The 23,033-nt window shown below is 40.1% G+C and overlaps 1 long non-coding RNA gene across 1 annotated transcript in view; it reads right to left on the reverse strand.

Annotated features, from left to right (window-relative positions):
* LOC130679853 (uncharacterized) overlaps window positions 1-22,663 on the reverse strand; it is a 37,115-nt gene extending 14,452 nt beyond the window's left edge. Inside the window, exon 1 of the long non-coding RNA XR_008992817.1 lies at window positions 22,405-22,663. This is a non-coding gene — a long non-coding RNA (uncharacterized LOC130679853). The remainder of the gene's footprint in view (window positions 1-22,404) is intronic.
* Window positions 22,664-23,033: the final 370 nt, after the last annotated feature.

Below are 23,033 nucleotides of genomic sequence, written 5' to 3' on the forward strand. Positions count from 1 at the left end.
GACTCCTTGAGGTTAAGAGACAGAGGTGGGAGTCTGGGGAGACAAGGGAGGCTAGAGTTTGCAGAGTAAAATACCAGATAGGAGAGAGAGCTTCATGCAGAAGTCTAAAAGCTCAAATCTTGAGCATTGACCAGCTCATGTGTGTGTGGAAACTAGCAGAAAAAGAACCACTTGAAAGAATTGGAATAGGCATTCACACAGGACCAGGAAGAGTGCCTATTCCCACCACTCACACTGGAAAACCTAACTCTCGGAATTGGTAGGGTACTTAGAAGAGTCTTGCCTCTTAGGGAAATAATAGCACTAGGCTAAACACAACTCTCATGCAGCCTAACAAATATTAAAAGCAAGACTGGAAAGGATCAAACTGTTACAAAGTAACTTAACTGCTCAAAACAAAGCTCAAGAATATTTATAGGAAGAGGAGGAGAGTAGAAGATGGTGGTGTGAGTAGGGTGGTGGAAATCTCTCCCAAAACCATATATACTTTAAAAATACAGCAAATACAACTATTCCTAAAAGAGAGACCAGATGATACAATACAACAGCCAGTCTACACCTACATCTGTGAGAACTCAGCATCTCACAAAAAGGGTAAGATACAAAGCTGTGACCCAGCGGGACCCGAGCACTCCCCCCACCCCAGCTTACTGGTGGGAGGAAAGAGTGGGGAGGGAGTGGAAGCACAGGACTGCTAAATAACCAGCCCTAGTAATCTGCACCGGGAGCACAGACACACATTGCATGGTGTACTGGACATTAAAGAAATGGGAAAGTAAAATCTGAGACAGAGGCTGTGCGCAGGTCTCCACAGCCAGCTCCCCTGGGACAAAGGAATGTGAGAGCACTTTAAAAGTCTTAAAGGTACAAGGGTATAACAAGTGGACAAAATTGTCCCAGCACACCTAGCCCAGAAGGCTGGGAATCTTAAGGAACTTCAGGTGCCCTAACCGCCTGGGTGGCAACACAGCTCCAAAGCCCTCGCAGCGATAAGCAGCCTGCTGTTCATTCTCCCTGGCCAGCACTGCAAGTAAACTGCTGACCCGCCATTGCTGCAGACCAGCTGGGGAAGAGCCCCACCCACAGCAACCACACAGAGTCTTCTCCCAGCGCACAGCTAATTGGGCCACAACCAGAGGTTGCTGTCAGCACACAGCTGCCTAGCACAGGCAGAGGAAGCCAGGGGAAAGTCTGGAAGGCATGAAGGGACACCATTCTCACAGGAGAACACATGCCACGCACCTGTGACCCCCGGCAGTGCGCTAGGCAATCCTGAGGGCTGCCCTGCCCACAGCAGCTCAGGGGATTAACCCAGAGACTGCTTGCTGTGTGTGGTCAACCAGCACAAGCAGCGGAGAAGGGCAAGGTGGTTGGCAAGCAGGAAGGTACTTTGTTTCTCCAGCTCACAAATGTGCCACTTGCGGGGGATCACTTCTACCACCATGAAAAGGCAGAAGAACCTGGTCCAGTCCAAAATCACTCAAACAAAGCCAGAGATAGGGTCTGGCAAGATACATATAACTAATCTTCCTGAAAAAGAATTCAGTCATAACCAGGCTGATGGAGCTGCAGAGAAATATGCAAGAGCTAAGGGATGAAGTTCAGAGGGAGATTATAGAAATGAAACCATCAACAGAAGGACTGAAGAGCAGACTGGATGAGGTGCAAGAGACTGTTAATGGAATAGAAATCAGAGAACAGGAACACAGAGAAGCTGAGTCAGAGAGAGATAAAACGATCTCTAGGAATGAAAGAATATTCAGATAACTGTGTGACCAATCCAAATGGAACAATATTTGCATAACAGGGATACCAGAAGAAGAAGAGAGAAAAGGGGATAGAAAGTGTCCTTGAAGAAATAATTGCTGAAAACTTCCCCAAGTTGGGGAAGGAAATAGTCTCTCAGACCATGGAAGCCCACAGATCTCCCATCACAAGGGACCCAAGGAGGACAACACCAAGACATATAATAATTAAAATAGCAAAGATCAAAGACAAGGACAGGGTATTAAAGGCAGCCAGAGAGAGAAAAAAGATGACATACAAAGGGAAACCCATCAGGCTATCATCAGACTTCTCAACAGAAGCCTTACAGGCCAGAAGAGAATGGCATGATATATTTAATGCAATGAAACAGAAGGGCCTTGAACCAAGAATATTGTAACCAGCACGATTATCATTTAAATTTGAAGGAGGGATTAAACAATTCCCAGACAAGCAAAAGTTGAGGGGATTTGCCTCCCACAAACCACCTCTACAGGGTATTTTAAAGGGACAGCTCTAGATGGAAGTACTCCTAAAGCCAAATACATGTCACCAGAGAAAATAAAATCACAACACAGAAAGCAGAGCAACCAAATACTAACTAAAGGCAAAAAATAAGGTCAGCTATCAACAAAAGCAGTTAAGGGAAACACGAAAGAGTACAGAATAAAACACCTAACATATAAAGAGTGGAGGAGGAAGAATAAGAAGGGAGAGAAATAAAGAAGCATCAGACTGTGTTTATAATAGCATAATAAGAGAGTTAAAGTTAGATGGTTAGATAGTAAAGAAGCTACCCTTGAACCTTTGGTAATGACAAATCCAAAGCCTGCAATAGCAAGAAGTATATATCCATCAATAATCACCCTAAATGTAAATGGACTGAATGTACCAATCAAAAGACACAGAGTAATAGATTGGATAAAAAACCAAGACCCATCTATGTGCTGATTACAAGAGACTCACCTCAAACCCAAAGACATACACAGATTAAAAGAAAAGGGATGGGAAAAGCTATTTCATTGAAACAATAGGGAGAAAAAAAGCAGGTGTTGCACTACTTGTATCAGACAAAATAGACTTCAAAACAAAGAGTGTAACAAGAGATAAAGAACAACATTACATAATGATAAAGGGGTCAGTCCAACAAGAGGATATAACCATTATAAATATCTATGCACTCAACACAGGAGCACCTACATATGTGAAACAAATACTAGCAGAATTAAAGGAGGAAATAGCAAGCAATGCATTCATTTTAGGAGACTTCAACACACCACTCACTTCAAAAGACAGATCAACCAGACAGAAAATAAGTAAGGACATGGAGGCACTGAACAACACACTAGAACAGATGGACCTAACAGACATCTACAAAACTCTACACTCAAAAGCAGAAGGATACACATTCTTCTCAAGTGCACATGAAACATTCTCCAGAATAGACCACATACTAGGCCACAAAAAGAGCCTCAGTAAATTCAAAAAGATTGAAATCCTACCAACCAACTTCTCAGATCACAAAGGTATAAAACTAGAAATAAATTGTACAAAGAAACCAAAAAGGCTCACACATACATGGAGGCTTAACAACATGCTCCTAAATAACTAATGGATCAATGACCAAATTAAAACAGAGATCAAGCAATTTATGGAGACAAATGAAAACAACAGCACAAAGCCCCAACCTCTCTGGGAGAGTTCTAAGAGGAAAGTATATAGCAATCCAGGCCTATTTAAAGAAGGAAGAACAATTGTAAATGAATAGTCTAAAGTCACAATTATTGAAACTGGAAAAAGAAGAACAAATGAGGCCCAAAGTCAGCAGAAGGAGAGACATAATAAAGATCAAAGAAATAAAACTGAGAAGAATAAAACAATAAAAAAAAATCAATGAAACCAAGAGATGGTTCTTTGAGAAAATAAACAAATAGATAAACCCCTAGCCAGACTTATTAAGAGAAAAAGAGAATCTATACACATTCACAGAATCAGAAATGAGAAAGGAAAAATCATGACAGCCACCACAGAAATACAAAGAATTATTAGAGAATACTATGAAACGCTATATGCTACCAAGCTAGATAACCTGAAGAAATGGACAACTTTCTAGAAAAATATAACCTTCCAAGACTGACCAAGGAAGAAACAGAAAATCTAAACAAACCAATTACCAGCACTGAAATTGAATCGGTAATGAAAAAACTACCCAAGAACAAATCCCCTGGGCCACAAGGATTCACTGCTGAGTTTAATCAGGCATTTAGAGAAGACATAATACCCATTCTCCTTAAAGTTTTCCAAAAAATAGAAGAGGAGGGAATACTCCCAAACTCATTCTATGAGTCCAGCATCACTCTAATACCAAAACCAAGCAAAGACCCCACCAAAAAAGAAAATTACAGACCAATATCCCTGATGAACATAGATGCAAAAACACTCAACAAAATATTAGCAAACTGAATTCAAAAATACATCAAGAGGATCATACACCATGATCAAGTGGGATTCATCTCAGGGATGCAAGGATGGTACAACATTTGAAAATCCATCAACATCATCCACCACATCAACAAAAAGAAGGACAAAAACCACATGATCATCTCCATAGATACTGAAAAAGCATTCGACAAAATTCAACATCCATTCTTGATAAAAACTCTGAACAAAATGGGTATAGAGGGCAAGTACCTCAAAATGATAAAGGCCATATATGAGAAACCCACAGCCAATATCATACTTAACAGCAAGAAGCTGAAAGCTTTTAACCTAAGGTTGGGAACAAGACAGGGATGCCCACTCTCCCCACTTTTATTCAACATAGTACTGGAGGTCCTAGCCACGGCAATTAGACAAAACAAAGAAATAAAGGGCATCCAGATTGGTAAGGAAGAAGTCAAACTCTTACTATTTGCAGATGACATTCTATTGTACATAAAAAATCCTAAAGACTCCACTCCAAAACTAGTAGAAATAATATCTGAATTCAGCAAAGTTGCAGGATACAAAATTAATACACAGAAATCTGAGGCTTTCCTATGCACTAACAATGAACTAGCAGAAAGAGAAATCAGGAAAACAATTCCATTTACAATTGCATCAAAAAGAATAAAATACCTAGGAATAAACCTAACCAAGAAAGTGAAGACCTATACCCTGAAAATTATAAGACACTCTTAAGAGAAATTAAAGATGACACTAATAAATGGAAATTCATCCCATGTTCTTGGCTAGGAAGAATTAATATTATCAAAATGGCCATACTGCCTAACGCAATATACAGATTATTCAATGCAATCCCTATCAAAGTACCAACAGCATTCTTCAATGAAGTGGAACAAATAGTTCCAAAATTCATATGGAACCACAATAGATGCCGAATAGCCAAAGCAATCCTGAAAAGGAAGAATAAAGCAGGGGGAATCTCATTTCTCAACTTCAAGCTTTACTACAAAGCCACAGTAATCAAGACAATTTGGTACTGACACAAAAACAGACCCACAGACCAGTGGAACAGAATAAAGAGTCCAGATATTAACCCAAACATATATAGTCAATAAATATACGATAAAGGAGCCATGGACGTACAATGGGGAAATGACAGCCTCTTCCACAGCTGGTGCTGGCAAAACTGGACAGCTACACGTAAGAGAATGAAACTGGATCACTGTCTAACCCCATACAGAAGAATAAATTCGAAATGGATCAAAGACCTGAATGTAAGTTATGAAATCATAAAACTCTTAGAAGAAAACATAGGCAAAAATCTCTTGGACATAAACATGAGCAACTTCTTCATGAACACATCTCCCGGGCAAGGGAAACAAAGGCAAAAATGAACAAGTGGGACTATATCAAGCTGAAAAACTTCTGTACAGCAAAGGACACCATCAATAGAACAAAAAGGCATCCTACAGTATAGGAGAATATATTCATAAATGACATATCCGATAAGGGGTTGATGTCCAAAATATATAAAGAGTTCATGCACCTCAACAAACAAAAAGCAAATAATCCAATTAAAAAATGGGCAGAGGATCTGAACAGACACTTCACCAAAGAAGAAATTCAGATGGCCAACAGGCACATGAAAAGATGCTCCACATTGCTAATCATCAGAGAAATGCAAATTAAAACCACAATGAGATATCACCTCACATCAGTCAGGATGGCCACCATCCAAAAGACAAACAACAACAAATGTTGGCAAGGATGTGGAGAAAGGGGAACCCTCTTACACTGCTGGTGGGAATGTAAATTAGTTCAACCATTGTGAAAACCAGTATGGAGGTTCCTCAAAAAACTCAAAATAGAATACCATTTGACCCAGTAATTCCACTCCTAGGAATTTACCCTAAGAATGCAGCACTCCAGTTTGAAAAAGACATATGCACCCCTATGTTTATTGCAGCACTACTTACAATAGCCAAGAAATGGAAGCAAACTAAGTGTCCATCAGTAAATGAATGGATAAAGAAGAGATGGTACATATACACAAGGGAATATTATTCAGCCATAAGAAGAAAACAAATCCTAACCATTTGCATCAATATGGATGGAGCTAGAGAGTATTATGCTCAATGAAATAAGGCAGAGAAAGACAAGTATCTAATGATTTCACTCATATATGAAGTATAAGAACAAAGAATAAACTGAAGGAACAAAACAGCAGCAGACTCACAGAACCCAAGAATGGACTAACAGTTACCAAAGGGAGAGGGTCTGGGGAGGATGGGTGGGAAGGGAGAGATAAGGGGGAAAGGGGGCATTACGATTAGCACACATGGTGTGGACGTCGAGGACATGGGAGGGCAGTGCAACACAGAGAAGACAAGTAGTGATTCTAAAGCATCTTACTACGCTGATGGACAGTGACTGTAATGGGGTGTGTGGTGAGGACTTGATAATGGAGGGAGTCTAGTAACCATAATGTTGCTCATGCAATTGTACATTAATAATACCAAAATTTTAAGAAATAATAGTAATTAAAAATATTCATAGGAAAACAAAAATATCCAGAACTTAACAAGGCAAAATTTACTGTCTAGCATCTAATCAAAAGTTATAAGGCAGGAAAAGAAACAGAAAAATACAATCCACTATGAGTACTTGATAAATCAGGCAAATGAAACTGACCCAAAATTGACACAGATATTAGAATTAGCAGACAAGAAGCAATCTACCAAAGGGGAGAAAATATTTCCACACCACCTATCAGATATGTGGTTAATATCCAAAATATATATAGAACTTATACAACTTAATAGCAAAAACAACAAATAATCTTATTTTAAAATGGGCAGTGGGTCTGAATAAACATTTTTCCAGTGACATACAGATAGCCAACAGGAGCATGAAAAGGTGCTCAATGTCACTAATCACCAGCAGAATGCAAACCAAAATCTCATGATCCTTTCACACCTGTTAGAATAGCTGTTATCCTAAAAGATTAAACATTAGTGTTGGTGAGGATGTGGAGAAAAGGGAACCTTTATGCACTCTTGGAGGGAATGTAAATTGGTATAGCCACTATGGAAAACAATACAGAGGTTCCACAAAAAAATTAAAAATAGAACTACCATATGATGCAATTCCACTTCTAGATATTTATCTGAAGGAAATGAAAACACTAATGCAAGAAGATATATGCACCCTCCTGTTCACTGCAGCATTATTTACAATTGCCAAGACATGCATATAACCTAAGTGTCCACCTAGCAGTGAATGGATAGAGCTGTGGAGTGTATTTATAATAGAATATTATTCAGCCATAAAAATGAAGGAAATCCTGCCATTTGTGACAACATGGATGGAACTTGAGGGCATTATACTAAGTGAAATAAGTCAGTAAAAGAAAAATGCTGTATGGTCTCATATATGTGAAATCTAAAAAAAAGAAGAACTAATAGATACAGAAGAAACAAACTTCCAGTTGTAAAGTAAATCCTGGGGATATAATTAACAGCATGATGACTAACATTGTTCGGTATATTTGAAAGTTGCTAAGAATGTAAATCTTAAAAGCACTCATAAGAAAAAAAATACTGTAACTGTGATGTGATGAATGTTAACTAGTCTTTTACAATATCACATATGGAATCATCATGTTGTACACCTGAAACTAATAAAATGTTCTGTCAATTATACCTCATTATAAGCAAACACAACTAATTTCCATTTTACTTCCCTTGCATTTTGAACAGAATCTTGAAATAATTGGGCAACAACAGGATTTAAAACTATAGGGCTTTTGTCCCGAGTCCTTCCTGTGGTCTAACTCCTACCCCCGTCTCCCTCACACAGGTCTGGGGAAGCTTGGCTCCACAGCCAAAGGGACATTGGGAAATTCCAGAGAAAGGTCAAAATGAAGCAGGAAGACAGAAGGAGGCAAGGTCAGATTCTCAAGCCACAGATCCCTGGTCAGTGACATCCTTCCTGCCACTCACCAAACTAAAAAAAGTAGAACATAAAAGTAAAAATAATAAATAAATATTTATCAAGCTCCTATAATGTCTATGTGCTAGAAACTGTTCTACAAACTTGAAATATAGCAATGAAGAAATTAGACAAATTCCCTGGCATCCTGGATTTCATGTTCTAGTGGTGAGACAGAAGGAAAAAAGTTTGTAATACAATATTGAAACCTCCCTTAAGAAAAGTAAAGAGGGCAATAAGACAGAGTAAGCTGAGTTCTGTTCATCTGTTTTAGACAGGATGGTCAGGAACGGACTCTTTGAGAAGGTGGTGTAGGAGTAGAGATCTGAACGGAGGGAATGAGCTGCGCAGCTCGCTGGAGTGAAGAGCAGCAGGTACACAGGCCCTCGTCATGAGTCTCTTTAGTAAGATTGAGGAGCAACAAGGAAGTCAGTATAGTGGGATTGCCTTGGAGGGAGCAAAGGGGAGGGTGATGGGGAGACAGTCAGAGAAGACTCCCAACCCTCCTCATGCCTCTGAAACATCTGGGGAGTTTTTAAAATTCACCGATGTCCAGGTCCTAACCCCAGAGATCTGATTTCAGTTGGCTTGCAGTGATCCCCATTTCATCAGTATTCCCCAGGTGATTCTCATGTGGAGACATGTTTGAGAGCCACTGATGTGGAGCCTTGTACTAAATATGGGAAGGTGTGGTAGGTTTCAGCAGGAGAGTGAAATGATCTGATTTCCATTTAAAAGAATCACTCTGGCTGCTGGGTGGCACAAGAAAGCTAGGAAGTGGGAAGAGCCGGAATAGGAAATACTGATTAGGAGGCCACTGCAGTCGTCCTGGTGAAACAATTATGGTGACGAGGAAGGTGGAGATGGAAGAGGTAAGGAATGGATAATTCATGATATATTTTGAAGGTACTGCAATAGGATTTGTTGGTGGATTAGATGTGAGATGTGAAAGAAAGAAGACTCAGTGGTAACTCAAACAAGGTTGTACGTATGTATGTGTTAGTGAGATGGAGTCCATCAGTGGGAGTAGGGAAGAGAGGAGTAAGTTTTAGGGAAGAAATCCGAAGTTGATGTAAAAATAATCATAAAAATAATGTTAACAACACTTTTCGACACACTTGCCTTCCTTTTCTGTTTAACATTCATTTGGTCATATCCCAAGCCCCACCCTGTCTGAGCTATAAATTACATCTTCTCTCTTTTGTGAATCCAAAGCTTAAAATGTTTCCCTGCAGTGATATTGTATCACCATAAAATAAGGCATCTCTACAGATATTCTAAAGATTTGAGGAAAGACACATCTGGCCATGCTTGGAACTCCTAGGAAGAACATTATAAGCATTTCCACAAGGAAAGTTTTAGCTCTTACCAATGTACTCCCTGGTGTAAGTAAGCAGTTAAAGTTTGGTTCAGCCAAATTCCTGGTAATGAGTGAGCCCTGAAGCTTTTAAGGGTCAGGCCAACTGAATTGCAGGAATATGCATCTTCTACAATAGCATTTTTATGTAATTGTGTGATGTAGATTTTGCAAAAACCAGATGCATATCTTTAACATATCTTAAGCAAGCCTCACTAGATGTTCCTTTCATTAAAAAAAATTTAGTACCACCAATTATTAGAGAAGAATTTAAAATATCCCAACTTTTTAAATAGAAGAGGTTTAAAGAGAAACCCCTCTGCTGAGGTTTCATCAGATTTCTGAAAAGCAATATTGAATGTTTAAATGTTTGTAGTAGCTGATTTCCATTCTGAAATTAATTTGGCCTATTTGAAAATATTCTTCTCTCTGCAAAAACTGTTAGAATAGTTTTCCTTTCCATAACTCTGAGATGGCAGGAGATTACAACTGCTTTAGCAATACTCATTTAACAAGAGGTATATTACTTAAATTAAGAGAAAATGCTTTATACCTTTATCAATACAAAAAATAATTTAAAGCTGAATAAAAGAAATACCTTAAAAGGCATATTTAAAATGTTAAAATATCAAGACTAAATGAATATCGAAGCCATTACAGGGCAGCTACCTGTAAACATCACTTTTCATATTTTAATGATGGTACCAACCAAGCCTTCTTAGTTAAACAATGTTAGAATTATTACAAACAATGTACTATACTAAATTATTTCAGAATAAAGGTAGAGACCCACTATCCTTTAACACAGTGGGAGAATCTGAGGGAGAAAAATTTGTAAATTTCATAACAAAAAAGCTAGTGATTAAGAGTTTCCTTATATCAACCAAAATGTTAATGAAATGAAAGAGCTTCTTCATATATTGGAAAAGGACTGCATGTGTGTAGAAATGAAAAATATATACTTCTGCCTTAGAAAAACTGATTCAAATGTAAGGAAATTGAGGCTACAAATAGAGCTTTAAGAGAAGGAAATGTCAGAGAGGAACATATAAGCTCTTCTTGATTCAGGGAAGAAAAAGATCAGAAATAAATATTTCCTGATAGTGAGCTTCTGAACAGTGTTTTGCTGCCAGAAAAATTGAAAGCAAAGGGAAAATAAATGAAGGGACAAAAAATTTCCCCACAATAGTGTAGAGCAGACTGATCCCGAATATAGCAATATTTTCCTGAAAAATTCATCTTGTGTTAATAAATGGACTATTTCATTTATTTGTTAAATTCCTTTGCCTTTAGTAGTTTCAACTAAGACATTGCTTTTGAAGCATTGCTCAATTATATGTTGTAAAAACAATTATTAATGTGAAAAGTTAATGATATTTATAAAATTTTGTTGATTTTAGCTCAGTTTTTTATATAAATGTAATAGCTTACTAAGCCTTTATTATAAATACATTTATTCAAAATATGTAAAGATCCAATTTATCTTAATGGTATTAGGCATTAGTGGTATAAGGCAATATTAACTTCATCATCTATGTAATATTAACTTAAACAGTAGAGTTCTTTTTCTATTTCAGTCTTTTACCTTTTTCTGAATTCAATCCAGTTTCATTGAGATATAACTGACATATAATATTGTATTAGTTTCAGGTGTACAACACAATGATTCAGTATATGTAATATTGCAAAAGATCACCACAATAGGTCAAATTAGCATCCATCGCCTCACATAGTTACAAATTTTTTTCTTGTGATGAGAACTCTTAGCAACTTTCAAATGTACAATAAGGTATTTTTAACTATAGTCACTATGCTGCACGCTAAGTCCTCTGGGGTCTCTTTTTAGGGGCACTAATCCCATTAATGAGAGCTTCTCCCTCATGATCTAATCACCTCTCCCAAACCCCACCTCTTAATACCATCCCATTGGGGATTTCAAGGTATGGATTTTGGGTGGACACAAACATTCAAACCATGGCAGTGCTAGAATTAACAGAAGTGAGATATTGCCAGAATAGAAGAATCTAGGGAAGAATCCAGAATGACTACCCGGTTCCTGAGAAATTGATTCTGGCCACTGAATTAGGGTAAAATAGTTTTTGGTGGGGAGCTGGAGAGTTTAGTTTTGGAATTTTCCAAATTTATTCGCCTGTTGTATATCTGCTCAGCAACATGAAACACAGGTCTAAGTTTAGCAGAGAACTAGGAGTTGGATATGTATCAGGGAAATCTTCACCAAAGAGAAAAACATCTAAACATGGTCGGTGTAGTAAAGATTGCCCAGATAAAGTGTGGGGAAAGAGACTAAGGTTGCAGTCCTTGATGACTATGTACAAAAGTGATATTAGACAAGGGAACTATAAAAATTTGCTGGAGTCATCAAAGAAGTACAAGGCCCATCAAAGAAACCCTGAAGGAAAGAGTTCAACCTCAAGGGGAAGGATGGTGTGATGGTTAATTTTATGTGTCACCTTGACTAGGCTGCCCAGATAACTGGAAAACATTATTTCTGGATGTGTCTGTGAGAGTGTTTCCACAGAGATCAGCATTCGAAATGGTGGACAGAGTAAAAAAGACTGCCCTCACCAATTCAGGTATCATCTATCCAGTGAGAGCCTTGACAGAACAAAAAGCAGAGGGAGGGGCCATTCACTCCCGTTGCTTGACCTGGGACACCATCCCCTCCAGCCCGCGGACAACGGGGCTTCTAGTTTTCAGGCTTCCTGACTCAGGGTGGGTTTCCAGGATTCCCAACTTCTCCAGCTTACAATCAGCAAATCATGGGACTTCTTGGCCTCTATAATTACATGAGCCCATTCCTATAATTAATTAATTAATTATATCCTATTAGTTTTATTCTCTTGAGAGCCCTGATAATACAGGGGGACTTCTGAGAGGTACAAGAAAGGGCTTCCTGGAGAATTTGTGAATCTCCAAATCTCCTCACAAAACAGGGTAACATAACAAAAAGGGGTGGGGAAGAAGGAGGGAGGAGAGAGAACATGTATGAAAGGAACTCCTCTGAAAAACAAGTGTGGGGCTGGAGGCTGGTCCCTCTCCTCACTGCTCCCCCTCCTCCCCCAGGGGATGTGAGGAAGGCTGCGGGGGCAGAGGAGGGCTGACAGCACTGGACTGGGACACCAGGAACAGCCCGCCAGAGGGAGGAATCCCAGTCCAAAGAAAGGAAAGGGCATGGAAATGGCCGGTCTGGACACCGGAGACAAACACTGCCAACATCACCGCTTGCAGGGTGGTTCTCTCTGAGAACAAACAAGGGCCGAGATCTCCTGCTGCTTAAACCTTGGCAGCTCTATCCTGGATTTGCCCCTGCCTTCCTTTGCTTGTCCCCACCTGTAGTATCCTGTGTCCTCTTCTCCACCATCCCTTAGGTTTTCCTTCTCAGTCTCATATACTCCCCCTAACATTCTCTGAGCCATTCTCTGTGCACATGTCTAGTATTATTTCTTGTACCTACAAGGTACATGGTGTTCACACTCGACAAAGAATGAAAGGTCTTAATCTTGACATCCTTTGTTCCCAAAACCACCCACCCCACCTCAAGCAATAAGTAATTCAGACTTTGAGTGCAAAAGTGACACTTGGCAACTGCTGACAGTTTCTCAGCAAAAACTCATAGGATAAATGGATTAAATGAGGCCTGGATGGTGTCAACTTCCTGACAGATGATATGCATCTTAGAAATGGGGGTCAGAAAAACTCTCTTTCATGTATTTTAAGTTGATCATTGGAAAAATTGATCCAACTATTGTGTATGACATATTTAGCTATTTGTGCTGTTATGTCAATGTCAACCACAAAGAGTGGTACTGTTACAGAGTTCTAAGTATGCCAGTAATTCCAGTGGGAAGTATTCTCTCCCTGAGAGCCCCTCTTTCTGTTTACTGTACAGTCTGCCAAAAGCTTAACTTTCACAAAGCAGAATATCCATTGCCAAAAATGCAGTACCATGCTAAAAATGCTAAGAGAAGTCACTGGGGAAAAAAACATATTTCAGCAAACAAGGAATAGTGACATCATCCTTTTTAAGAAACATCTTAGATTTTGTAAACCAGATGGTAGAAATCCTAATTCACCTGCCCTTATCTGCTCCAGCTTTCACTTCCAAAGTATCATTTTGAATTTTTCCCTTAGTTAGAGATATTAAAACCACATTGACACTGGGAAAGCCATTATGATTTAGTAAGTATATAAATCTGAGCTTAATAGTTAAACCAAGAGTTTCTAAAGCCTTATAAATTTTATTGCAAAGATGATAACCTGCCTCCCAAACACTCACTGACACCATGTGGATGAGAGCCCTGACCTCCAAGAATTTAAGTTGGTGATGCTGAGCTTCCAACTTTGTTCATAAAAATCTAAGCGAAGTTCAGGTAACATGATCCAACACTTATAAAACTAATGGCACTTCTGATCACATTGCAGAAGCTGAGCAAGACTCTTCAGGCTCTCTGTATGCAGACCGCATTAGCACACGCTGCAAATATAATGTATAAGCGAGGAGAAACCTACCAGTTTTAATTTATTGGAATAAATAATTGTACAAATGGCACCAAAATCCAAATCAGACAATGGCTAAGTTAGTGGGGACAAGCAATCAGGATGATTTTATATAGTTCATCTTCTATATAAATAAATTTTGATGTGTGAGAATGTCAGTGCTGACAGACTGTTTCTATAATAATATCCTAATAGCTTGGAGACCTCCTGGGGAAATTATCTTTCTGCTCTGTCTGGGGGTATTTAAATCAATCACATCCAAAATAAAACACTGAGTACAGCACAAAATGTAAGTGCAGAAAGCAGGAGCTATATGGCTAGCTCCTGATCCTGAGGAAGAACTAGGTAATTAAGCCTGTTTCTTGCAGCAACTTTTGTTCACTAATTTAAGCAGGAGATGGGGGGAAAAAACATCCTTTCTTCCTATTTTTGCTGTGAGTGAATTTGAGAAAAAAAAAAACACTCCCAAGAAGAGCAGAGAACAGAGAGCCGTGATCGGTGGGCGGTTCCACAGGCTCTTGGTCCCTCGGCTTTCCCTTCTGTGTTTATAGCTTGAGGTGTTTTTGTTTGTTCAACAGCTGTTTTCATAAAATTCAGTAATTATTATTTTAAGGAGAACAGCTTCTAAATATACTATAAATTAATACAAATATTATTAATATATATAATATCCCCCATTGTTACTTAAATGCACTGAATGTCATTTTGGGTCATTCAGTTCAATTAAATCAGAACATAGCTAGCAACAAAGCTTGTCCTGGATTAAGGGCAGCGGGGCGGTCGGTCTGCTCTGCTGCGATGGCTGCAGGTGAAAAGCAAGGGCAACACCCTTCTGCCAACAGACTGCTTGTGTTTAAATTTAATTAAAGCCGATTCCTGTTTCCGACTGTCCTGAGGCCCCCAGCATTTCCGCAATATTCTTACTGTTTTTGTACTCACTCAAGAGGGAGCCCAGAGATAGTGCAGAGCTGGTGATAGAGTGGGACATGGTTTTCTTTTAAATCAGATTTAGGAAATGCTTCCCACTTTTCCAATAACCTAGCTAATGGGAAGATGTCTAGTACAAACTGCCCGGCAGTAAGGTTATAGTGGGACTCATGAGTTCCGGATGTACATGATTTAGTCAATATCAGGTAGAAACACAAGCTCTGCATCTGATGGTGTGACAGTAAGCTGCAAGCAGTACTGAAAAAAATGCAACAGAATTACCTGCTAATTACTCTGAAAGTGCAAATCCCAGTCCTTATCAATGGCAGGAAGGACTTGTGCTGTCTGGGAGACGAGGACGAGGAAATGAAGAGACAACTTCAGCTAACACACTGCACTCCTTTTAGTCTTAAACAAAATACACATGAATACATTAACAGCACGGGAGCCAGCTGGCAACGTCTTATCTGTAGGAGAGTAGAAAGTGCGTGAAAACCATTAGAGTCACTCGGGCAATTCTGGTGAGAACAAGATTACAAACAATTCTGTCCTCCCGCCACAGGCAGAGCCTGAGCATCTTTGCACTAATTTTCAAGCCTTAGAAAGCATTCTTAGTATGAAGGAAAACCTATAAATATGAACTGAAAACAAGATTCACAGGAAATAATTTGCGGCAACACAGTTTAGCCTGCCACCAAGTAGAAAATCTGGCTAGTGCCACCTTGTATTTAAGCCATGAGACAAGAAAATCAAACTAGAAAGGATTTTATAAAATCCCTGAATGAAAGCTTATATTCCTTTCTGTGTGAACGGCAAAGAAATAAGCCACTGACTTCTTTATCCCTAACTTAGCCAGCATCCAAAATGCAGTACAAGGCAGGATATTTATCCTACCACCCTTTGCACAGACACAGATTTCCATAAAATCAATTAATCTTAGGGGTAGAAGAGGCCCTGGAGGTCATGACACCTAACCTGCCACACAGTACTCCCAGAGCCAGGAGATTGTCCAGCCTCAGTTCAAAAACCTCCCCTTGGGGAGCTTCCCACTGCTCAAGGCAGCCCCTCCCATGGATGAAGAGCAGGAGTTGGCAGAGAGCTCCAGCCCTGGGCTGAGTCCGCTTCCTGGTGATTTCCACGCACCGGTTCCAGCTTTGTCCTCTAGAGCATCTCAGAGTGTATCCCCTCATCATTACCATGATGGCTTTTCAAATATTTGAAGGCACCAATAGCCTTCTTCACTGAGGCTGTACATTTCCAACTTCCAGAAATTTCCTTCTATCCAATGAAGAGATAGGCCCTTTATTGCCCCAGGACACTAACCTAGACTATATCCTACTTGGTCAATGTCCAGTGTCAAAATATACTGACCAGAATGATACAGTATTATATTTGGGCCCAAGTGCACAGGCTTCTGCCCTTTACTAGGAAAAATTAGACAAATGCAGAAATAAACTGTAAGATAATATAGAAAGAAATATATTTTATTTCCCTAAAAATATATAAAAAGATGATTAGATGTGGAGGAAGAGGAAACTGCTTCCTTGGAGAGATCTGGGAAGGCTACATGGAGGAAGAGGAAGATTTGAGGGGATCTTGAAGGATAGGTGAGATTTTAATAAGCAGAGAAATATGTTAGGAGAAGAAGGGATTCCAAGGTAGAATAAACTGAAAAAAAGAATTGAAGAAAGAAAAGGGTATGATGCCACCTGGAAAATAACAGCCCAATCAGACTGAAGTTCATAAGGCAACAAGGGAAGGAATGGGATATGAAGCTTCATTTGAAGATGTTGGATTTTTTTTTAACAAATGCTTACCAGTTATGCTTACAAAAATTTGACAAATCACTTAGTCATGGCTGATGACTTTTTTACTCAGTGTAGGAATATAAGATAATCATTTCCATACTTTTAATATACTCAAATTGAATTTGGCCACACAAACATAGAGGTACACATGTGTTAGAATGGCCATCCTCAAAAGGCAAAAGGTAACAAATGCTGGTGAGGATGTGGAAAAAAGGGAACCCTTGTACACTAGTAGTGGAAATGTAAATGCTGCAGCCACTATGGAAAACAGTAAAAATTTAAAAATAAAACTACCATATCATCCAGCAATTCCACTTTTGGGAATATATCCAAAGGAAACCAAAACCCTAACTCTAAAAGATGTCTGTTCCCAGATGTTCACTGCAGCATTATTTATAACAGCCAAGACATCAAAACAACCTAAATGTCCATCCATGGATGAATGGATAAAGAAGTGGTGGTATATACATTCAATGGAATATTATTCAGTCATAAAAAATGAGAAAATCCTGACATTTAAACAACATAGATGGACCCTGAAGGCATTATTCTAAGTGAAATAAGTCAGACAGAGAAAGACAAATACTGTATGATCTCACTTATATGTGGAATGTAAAACAAACTCATGGAATAAGAGATCCCACTGAGATCACCAGAAGCAGGTAGTGAGGGAGGGGGGCTTGGAGGAAGGGGATCAAAAGGTCCAAACTTCCAGTTTTAAGTACTGGGATATAATAGGTTGACTGTATTTAACACTACCATGTCATATAGGAAAGTTGTTGGGAGAAAATCTTTAAGAGTTCCTATCACAAGGAAATATTTTTTCTTTTTTTTCTTTTTCTTTCTATCATATCTATATGAGATGATGGATACTAACTGAACTTACTGCTACAATCATTTCACAATATTTGTAAGTCAAACCATCAAATGGTTGTATATCTTAAACTTACACAGTGATGTGTGTCAATTATATCTCAATAAAAAAGAGGGGAAAAACACTAGAGGGGTAGTATATATGAATATTTTTGCAAACAACAGCATGTAACATGTTTTACTTTATTTCATACTATTTATATGCCAGGCATTATACTAAGGCATAAAACTTATATCCATTATATCCATATGAAGTAGGAACTACTGTTTTCTCCTTCTTATAGAAGAGGAAACTGAGGCACAGAGAAGTTAAGAAACCTGCCCAAGATCAAACAGCTAATGAATGAGTTAAGATTTGAACCTTAAAGTCTGGCTCCATGCTGCCTCTCACATTAAATATATAGTTACTTATTTTAACAACCTGTTTATAATCTTACCAATTTAACCTTTTTAAAAGCTCTTTTTAGTCTACAGGATGAGCTAAAGCAACTTCTTTGGTTTGTATCTATCTATTCATCTTCCGTAACTCATACTATTCTGGATACTGATTAAGGAGCTTATTTAAGGTGCCAAATCCCAAGAACTCTGAGTCATCATAGAACATGATTCGCTTCTCTATGTCTAACGAAAGGAAAACTTGCCTGTGGTAAAAATATATCTATAGACCATGCCCAGTTCCCCTCAGACCTCGACAGCAGCTTCTATGATTAAGGGGAGGCTAATCTCTCCTAGTTGCCACTCCGTCTCCGCTTCCAGGATGGTGCACAACTGAACAATTCTAGACAGATAAAAATGTAACTTGCTGTTAAAATCCCCAGGAAAGAAAATTCCACAGCGTCCCCCAAGGTAACAAATCCCCCTGCCTGACCACTTGGAGACATGCCTATTCATCAAATGAGAAAGTCTGTTTACATACTTCCCATGAAATTGCTTTCTCCTCATTTCTTCAGGTGCCCTTGGGTCCCTCAAAACCTGCTTTGTTCTGCGGCAGCTGGAGCTGTTTCAAATTCCAGGATCACTTGCTGGGGTGAATGTGCAGATCCACGGTGCGCCGACCCAGGGAGGCTGGCCCTCTCGCAGGGAATCCTGTAACTTCCTCTCCATGTCAGTGAGCTTTCTGCTCTGATTGTCTGGCTCATCTTTTGGGGGCTCACTTACTTTCCAAGTCCTCAGAAATTTGCAAGGCTAGGTTGTGCAGCATAAGAGAGCCCCAAAGTCTTAATTCTCAAAAAGCTTCAATACTCCTGTGGCCACCACTCTGTACACATCCTCATGGTAGCATCTGGCCCTCCTCCTCGTCCTCCCAGCCAGCAAAGATATGGTACAGGACATAATCACCTCTCCCTTCATTTCTTACTTCTACCCACAAATTCTCCTGGTATTGCTAGATCTGGGAAGCAATTATCTACCGTTAGAGATTCCACTCAGAACATGCAAGTCTCAAATCAGCCTCTGCTGACTCCGACCAGCCCCTGCTGAATTGGTCAGTTAATGATGTTGAAGGATGCTTTCAGTCCTCCACCCTTCATTCGTTCATTCACCAAGTAATTATGAAGCATCTACCAAGTTGTCCCAGACGCTGCACTAAGTGCTTGGGGTACAAAGATGAGTAAGTCTTTGCCCATACCTTCCAGGTGCTCACAGTTAGTGGGATAGACCAATCACAAACCAAATCACTGAGTTAGGGTGTTATAAGTTCTATAACATCCTGCTGTGATGTGCTCATATGCTATGGTGATATACAAGGAAGACACAAATAACTGCCTGCAAGAGTTGGAGGATGAGAATTTTGAGCTGAGCTTTCTGAATGAAGAGGAGCATGCCTGGAAGAAAAGGGGAATAAAATAATCTTGTCAGAGAATGCAGCCTGAAGAAAACACTAATACATAAAAATATATGCCATATTCAGAGGGGAAATGAGTCTACTGTGGTAGGTAAGGCTGAGGAGGGGAGGGGAAGCGGGCCCGAGGGAGTAATCTGAAAGGCTGTGACTAAACTGCGCAGACTCTGCCGAGGATTTGCTTTCTTTCAGTGGGCCACGGGGATCCAGAAGAGCCAGAGCTTTTCTTTGTCCTAGAAAAGTGCCTCCAATATGGCAACAGGTATAAAAGGTGTAAGTGCAGGAGGTAGGGTGGTTAGCTAGGAAACATTCTAATAACCAGGTGTCTTTTCTTGCTCTGGCTGCAAGTGGGGAGAGCATGCCAGTTGTCAGAGATGGGAAGGTATATCCTGAGAGGGCTCAGTGCCTTTCCTTAAAGACCCTGAGTAGGATGAGGCTCCATGGGAGAGAGATTTCACCTCCGTAGAAGGGACCAGTAGTGTGTGGCTCTGAGAATGAAAAGTGCTTACAAATGGTGTGGTGCTGTAGGATTGTTCTACTTCATATTCCTCTTACACTCCCTTGAATACACTGTAATGCTAAGGACATACAGAAGGATTCCCATAGGACTTCCCACTGTGAGCCTACTGCTGGGGGGGGGAGAAATACATTACATTTTTAAATTTATTGGCTAAGGGAAAATATGGAGATTTGTGGCTAATATAAAATACTGCTGAATGCTACTCCATGTACACTGCAGGCAAGCAGGAGCCAGCAAAGCAAATATTCACTAAAACCTTTTGTATGCCAGGGCCAAGGCCTTAGCAAAGATCAGCTTTTATTTTGAAGGCCCTATTTCTAGCTTGGCAGAACAGCTACCCTTATTGATGACCTGCCCGGTGTGCCAGACTTCATTCTAGCTGCCTTATTTATATAATCTTAATTTGCACAAACACTATATGAAATATTATTATTCCTATTTTATAGATACTGAAATGGAAGCACAGAGGGTAAATAACATACCTAAAGTCATTGTAGGGAGGGCGGTAGAGATGGGCCTGGATCCCAAAGCCCTCGACCTTCCGCGTCCCACATCGCGCCCCCAGCTGGTTCCAGGAGGGCTGGGCAGCAGAGAGCTCTGGCCGGGGCCCTGGGGCCAGTGCTGGAGCGGGAACGGCAGCAGTGTCTGGCTCAGGCTTTCAGTACGCGCCCACGGTTCTGCGCAGCAACCTTTTTAAACTAACTCTCTTTAAGTGAAACCACTTTCATTTCCATGTTTTTCCAAGTATCTTTTAGGATAGAAAAAGGAATCCGACTCTGGGAGACCAAAGTGACTCACCTTGTAGCTCTGCCTTTAGAGCCTCTTTCTTTTTGGGGAATAAACCAAGTTTACATTTGCCCAAATTGTTTGAGGAAGCCCGAGTTCTCATGAGAAGCAAGTTTTTTAAAAAGCAAAATGCTTGTTTGCTTTCGTTTAATACAATAATTCAACAACTCTCTTGACCACAAAGCCTTTTTCCAAACAACACCTGGCACCCTGCAGAACTGACTGTTCACAGAACACATGGTGAAACAGGCAAAGGACGCCTGTCACTCTTCACTGCCCTCAAGGCAACCCTAATATCATATAGAGGTGGGAATTAGTCTCGCGGGTAATGATTCAACAAGAGAATTCTGCAGGCAGTGTGGGTGTGAAGAAACAGCAAGCCACATGCACTGATGACTGACTGGGTGAGTTATTAACTCCTCTGAGCTTCGGTTTCCTCATCTATGAAATGAAGGAAGCATAAGTTTGCCTTGGGGATTCATGAAATAACACATGGAATGGGTTTAATATAACTGACACATAATAAGACTCACGGAATGTTAGCTATTTTTAAAATCATATCAAATTCTGGAAGCAAAAATACATGAGACTTGTAAAAATGTTTTATAAATTCAATACTATTATATAAGTATCAGTTATTAGTTGTTATTATCAGATAACTTCCTAGTCTCTGTAAAATGCTGCAATTCAGTTAGGTCCTCCATGTGCACAGAAAATACCCAGTTGTTAACAATTGCTTACTCAGCTTGTTAAGGCTTGATTACTGATGTGGTCCTGAACTGCAATGGAAAGAAACAAAAATCCACCCCCTTCTATAAATGGAAATCACTCTTCAAGGGGCCACTTCCTTTTGGAGTGAGAAGTAAAGCAGAGAAAACACTTAGGTAGGGGTCTTTTTAATGGATAAAGGCAAAGAACATTTAAGCAGATCACAAGAAAATTTTAATAGAGTAATCTGCAAGAATCTTCAGAATTTTTGGCCAAGGTGGCCAATTTACAACAAACTGACCATACACTAGAACTTCAAATATCTTGGGAGAGCTAGAGGTACTGGAAATAATCCACTGTGTGAATGTCCCACAGCGCGCCAGGCATGGAGCTCTCGGGCATGGCCCCTCGTCTCCTCCCACATGGGGCTCTGATGAACGGGTTTCCTTTGCAGGCAGGAGATTTGTCAATGTTTCCTTTTCCAAGGGTCTTGTTTATTCAACTGGACTCTCTGAGGAAGTAAGAGTAACACCTTCACGAAAGTCTGGCAGGGGGGGCCCAGCAGCTTGGGATCCGGATTAACTGGAAGAGTTTAGTATACTTCCCACAGAGGCTAACTGCCCACCGAGGTGCCCAGGGGGTGCTGGAGGAAACTATCCTAACACACTGTGAACATGGGCACACACCTAAGTGTGGGCATCGCCCAGCACCCACACCTCCCTCAAGTTTGTGAGCAGGGCGTGAACACAGAAACGAGAGGCCCTGCTCTAGTCCTGCTCCCGGATTCCTTCTCTTGTCCCCTGTCCTCTCTGCTCCCCTCCACCTTCCTTGTTCTCTTTCTCCCTTTTTCCGAAAGAAAATGTCTTACCTATGATAACATTTTCCAGTTGGCAAGGCAGTCTTACAGCTGCCCTGATGCAGGGGCTCGGGAGCCCAGAGAGGGGCGTCTGCGTCTGCAGCTCATGCAGGCTCTCCCCATGTGCCCTTGGGCAAGGTTGGAGAACTACAGAGGTCAGATAAGAATACTTGCCTCAAAAAACTGTTGGGAAGATTAAATGATCTAATGTATTAGAGCATTTCCACTGCAGCTGCTATGGTAAAAATTCCCCTTAAGCAGCAGCTGTTGGTAGGAGGCCTCTCTTTCCGTAACAGGAAACCAAGACATAAAGAGAGGATGGGATTGCCCAAGGCCATTCAATTAATAAAAAACAGAGCTAGACCTTGAACTCAGGGTACTGGATTGCCTGGACACTTTTCACTAACCCAAGAAATATATTTCTTAGTAACACAGAGGATGACTCTATGAGACTTGCTTTATTTTCTGGCTTTGGTGGCCAAGAACTGACATAATTCTCATCATCTCACAGTGGGCAGGAAATTATGGTCTGACTGGGATGATTCACAGCTTTACACAAGAATGTATGAACATATACATATGCATATATTTTATATTAAACTATGAAATTTTTTGCCTAAGAAAATTGTAGGTAGCTTACT

The sequence above is a fragment of the Manis pentadactyla genome, chromosome 12, assembly GCF_030020395.1.
Source record: "Manis pentadactyla isolate mManPen7 chromosome 12, mManPen7.hap1, whole genome shotgun sequence".
Lineage (NCBI taxonomy): Eukaryota > Metazoa > Chordata > Mammalia > Pholidota > Manidae > Manis > Manis pentadactyla.